Here is a 5,503-nt window from a genome sequence, read left to right on the forward strand (position 1 = left end):
GTGAGGCAAAACTGTTGGGCTGATCTAGAAGTCCTCAGGGTACCCTCCAACACAGAGCTCACACACAGCATATTAAACTCTCTGGGACTTTTAAATATTTTTCTGAGCTTGAGACAATGAGGCAATAAAGCAGTTTGTAAAAGTTTGGGTTTTTTCCTGTCACACCATTTTTATTTAATTTTTGTTGGGTTTGTGAAGGCAGTTCTGGTCCTGCAGGAGCACTGGCCTGTGTGCATGGGTGTTGAATTAAATTCTGAAGTGAGGTTTATTTTTTCAATAAAACAGAGAGTTTCTACATAAGTCTGATTCTTTTATCAAAGCTCTTACTAAAATAACAAAATTCTCTTCTGGAGAATGACCCACACAACCCACCTTGGTCTCCAAGAATTAGAAGGTGGTTATGGGACTTTGACTCTGGTTTTTCCTTTCCTTTATTATGACTTGTGGGTTTTCTTCTTTATACACAGAATCCACATTAGACCCTTCCATAAATGCACTTTCTCACTTACTTTCTGTTTCCCCAGCAAAAGGATTTCTGCAGCTCTAAAGTTATGTCTCTGAGCCTCCCCATCTCATCTCCTGGGAGGTTTTCTCACACTCTCCTCCCCATCAGCACTGTTAGGTTTCCAAAGCAGTTCAAAACAGTAAAAACCTCTCCTTTGGTCTACATTTTCAATGTTTTCTTTCAGATCCTTCCCAGCCTCAGCAGTCAGCCAGGACAGCTCCACCTCACCCTCACACTCTGCTTTGCTTGCAGCCATCTCAGCTTTTGTTTTATTTTTATTTTTAAATTTTTTAAAGCCTCTTTGCTGCTGGATGGCAGCAGAACAGATGTTACAGGATTATGTTTCATTTCTATCTTTACTCTCAGGCAAAATTCAATGTTCAGGGGCATGGTCAAAATTATTTCTTGATGGCCTTTGGATATTTGTTAAATACACAAAGCTCTGGTGTGTGATGTCTTTTCAGTGATGTTATATTGCTTTCAGTAATAGCTACAATTTAGCAATTGCACATATACCAAGGCAAAAAACACACTACAAAAGCCTAAAGCTAACCTGTAAATCCATGAATTCAAGGGCTAGAGAAGGCACAGAATTTATGGTGATATTAAACTACTTGGTAGCTGGAAGTTCCAGCACACAGGTCCTAATTCTGAAATTATTCAGCCTGTGGAAGTTCACAATCCAATGGGGATTTTTTATTTTTAAACTGAAAATTTTTTTTTCTTGTTGAAGCCTATTAAATTCCATGTGTTAAACTCATACTTAAGCATTTTCAGGATGCTTAGGATATAACTAAAAACCCATTTGAAATGACCAAAGTGCCTAGCTTTGAACACAGGTACAAAACCCAGACAGGTGAAGTCATTAAAACACCCAAAGCATTCCCTCTCTTCTTTGAGTAAAATCAATATCCCTTAAAAGCTGTGAAATCTGATGTAAAATCTTGCAGTGAACTTCTGAATTTCCCATTCTGGAGTGGGTGTCCAGACACCCCAGTGATGAATGTCTGCATGACTGCCCAGCCAGATGGAAGCCTGACAGAAGACAGAAACATAATGGCCATGTAAATAAAAATGTCTTTACTAAAGGCTCTGCCAAAGCACTGAAATCTCTGGGCCTGAAAGAAAGCAGCAAAGCTGGGGATGATGCAGTAATTGTCATGTGGGTGCTCCCACAGAGGGAGCTCAGTGCCAACACTGAACAGGCAGAAGGAGGTGGGAGGCTTTGTTGTGCAGCTGATATATTGTTGTTTCATATTAACTGAAAATGGGACTTTTTATATGGAGCTGCTGGAAAAGCACCTGTGAGACAAATAAGCTGATCACCTGGGCAGAGCTAATGAGGCTCCAGAGAAGCTACTCCTTAATATTACTTACATGAAGTTGGTCAGTTTACTGTAATTCTCCTTTAACTTTTGTAAGTTCAGAGTCTGATTCCCCAAATTTCCTGACATTGCAATTTTTATTATTTTTATTAATTAATTAAATTAACTTTTTTCATGTAATTTTTATTATTTTGGGGTCTGTTTCAGCCCCTGGCCTGGGCTCAGTTACTCCTATGGCCACATACTAATCTTCCAGGGACAAACGGGGCCTTTCTTTTTTTCACAACTCAACAAAGCTGAGTTATGTTCATTGAATTGAGAGTGCTCCCAATAAGGATCCTGCCTGTCATCTTCAAAAGTTCACTCCATTAATTCCAGCAGAGCTGTGAAGCTCAGTGCTGGCTGAGTTATTCATAAGCAGGCAGGACAGGACTGAGTGTGCAACCCAGGGAACAGCAGAGCTGCAATCCTCCCCCAAGGGCTGAACAACCAACTGTTCATATGCATAAGTGTGATTTTGCAAGTCAGGCCGTGGGCTAAAATGTGTGTGAGAGAGCACAGATGGACTTGAGAATTGCCAGGCAGTCATGAGAGATGAGCACTTGAACAGCCCCAAAGAAAACCTGCATGCAGACAGGTAAAATCCACCAAGCCCACGTCCTGCTCTGATAACAACACCAGCTTTTATTGCTTATCAATTACATTCCCTAACAGTTTTTTTTTTCTTTTTTTTTTTTTAGATATTACCATGCAGACCATGGGAGGAATGAAAATGTTGTCCACCTCCAAATATCTCATTAAGATTTACCTGTGACAGACGCCTACAAAACATTTGCAGAGCAGGTTGCACTGTGACAGTCACTCACTACACCAAACATGATTATTCCCCTGCCTGTCTGCCCCACACCTGCCTGTTTTATATCCTTAACTAAACATTGTTTTAGTGCTGTTGTGTGCAAAGCTTAACCCTGTGGAGCTGGAAGGACCCATTAGGGGCTACAGCAACATAAACAAGAGATAAATAGATAAGTAGATAAATAATCAATGGATAAATAGATGAATAGATAAATAGATAGACAATCAATAGATAAATAGATAAAATAATCAGTAGATAAATCATTTATAACAATCCATAGCTGTACTCCTCATGTGCTTGGTTTCCAAGGAATAATCCCATCAGTCCAAGTTGTCAGGCATGGCAGCAGGTAAAAAAGCTGCAAGCAGCTCTGAAAAATTCCCAAATTATGGTTTCCTGCTGTTCTTTTGAAGGGCTTTAAAAGGTGGGTGGAGGATGCAGGAAAGCCACAGGCAGAGTGATTTGGGTGTGGTGCTGACAGCCCTGGCTGCAGTCAGGACTGGCATAAATCATGGGGAAAAGGAATTGGCAAAGCTTAAAGGATTTCCCCAAAACTGAAGAGGAGATAGAAACAGATAAGGGTGGATTAGAGGGGAGTGCCACAGCCAGTATAAACCTAGAATCACTGAATGGTTTGGGGGTGGAAGGGACCTTAAAAATCATCTCATGCCACCCCCTGACATCCTCCACCATGCCAGGCTGCTGCCCCAGCAGTACAAGGACCCAAGGGTGGCACTCAAGCACAAAATGAAGCTCAGCCCAAGGTCACAGCATGATGCAAAGACCCTGCTGCACCCAGCAAAAGCACCTGCCTTCCACTTACCTTTTTCAACCACTTATCCACAATTTCTGTGTAATTGCACCTGCCTAATAGCCTTCTGTCAGGTTCCTGCCATTCATCCATCACACATTAACAGTCTATTCTGATTTCTGAGGTGTATTTCATCTCCTCTGACACCCATAATTTTAATGTAACCCCTTTATTGAGGCAATTAAACCTTCTTTCCATCCATTCTTTTCGGTTTCAAATTTACATTTTTAGTACTACTTTTGCAACAGCCCTTGCTCCTTCACAGTTGCAGGGTTTAATTCATGTTTATGTTCAGTTCATGTGGCACCCTCACCACATGGTTTATTTCTGTCAACTATGAAATTTAGATTGCAGCCCAGGCTCACTTTGCATTTTCACATTTCCACCACAAGAGACATGAAAACACAAAATTCAAAATTGGATGTTTCCTTCTTATTTTGACCATTTGCTTATGTCCAATAATATTTTTTTTGGGTGAAAATTTACAGAAAAATAAATTCTATCATTATTGTAGCTATTCTCCTTATAATGCATTCAAATGCATAGTCCTGTGCGTGTGGAAAACAGAGATGGGAGAAAAATTCTAATGAAAAACTCAACAGAGCATGCAGTGCTTCTCTCTAGCATTTCTAACAACTTGTCCAGCTTTATGGTCTTCAGGACCATTTAATTTTTTTGGAACAGGTCAGTGAATGCTTCTCCTTGCATGATTTTGTGAACACAAGAAGTTAATAGCAAAGTTTATTGCTGTTTGCTGAAGAGGATAAATGCAAGGATGTCAGCAGGAAAGGCAGCCTCACCTGGCTGCTTCTCTGCCCACAGCAGCCCTGGGAATGCTGGATATGCTGTCAAAAACCCTGAATGGAACAGGGAACTTCCATAAAACTCTTTTATTTCCCAGCAGCTCCCTGGCCTTGGCCATCCCTCAGCCACTGCAAACACCAAATCTGGAACAGGCAGGGGCTTCCACGAGCAGGGAAGGGTTTGTGATGGGTTTGCCTTCATTGGGAAACAAAGGTCAGACTTTCCAGAATTAGACTGGAGCAGTGTCAGAGTCCTGCATGTGCTCCCACAGTTAATTTATACACACACACACACACACACACATATATATATATATATATATATATATATATATATATATATATATATATATATATATATATACACATATACACAATATATAATATATAATATATATAATATATATAATATATAAATACATATTATATTGTATATTATAAATTATAAATTATATATTATATATGTTATATATAATATATTTATTATGTATTATATTTATATTATAGATATAATTCAACAAAGTTGAATTACATATATAATATAAATATATATAAAATATAGTTATTTTATATATTATATATATAAAATATATATATTTATATATATAATATATAAATATATATTTTATATATATAATATATATATATAATATAAAGTTATTTTTCCTTCTGTAGGACAGTGACCAAAACCCTCAGGGAATAATTCTGAAGTCACTTTCACACCTGGGTAAAAGGAACATTTATAAAAATGACTTTGACATTTAGGCACTGCTGGATCCCAAAGCTGTGTAAGAATTTGCACAAACCACAATAAGGAGTGGGACCAGCCAAGCTGAAGCACCTCACTCTCCAATCCATCCCAGATCCCAACACAACCCACAGGGTCCTGGAAACAAAGAGGAAAACTTGGAAACCTTGCTTGTGTCAGAGCACATTTCTCCTGATAAGATGCAGCACTGTCTATTCACAGAACAAATAAAAACCAAACAGAAAATAAATCAAGAAAAAGAGCAGAATTAATTCTTCTTCAACCTAATTGTCTCAGTCTTTCAAAGGCATCACCCTTGTGAGATGGATCTTTGTTACAAAGTGATGTTGGGGCTGCTCCGCTGAGCAGGTTTGGATGCCAGGTGTGGATTTCCAGCAAGGAGCTCCCACAGGAGCACAGTGAGGAGGAGCCTGCTGTACAGTATTACAGGACCC

Source organism: Melospiza georgiana, chromosome 17 (assembly GCF_028018845.1).
Source record: "Melospiza georgiana isolate bMelGeo1 chromosome 17, bMelGeo1.pri, whole genome shotgun sequence".
Taxonomy (NCBI): Eukaryota; Metazoa; Chordata; class Aves; order Passeriformes; family Passerellidae; genus Melospiza; species Melospiza georgiana.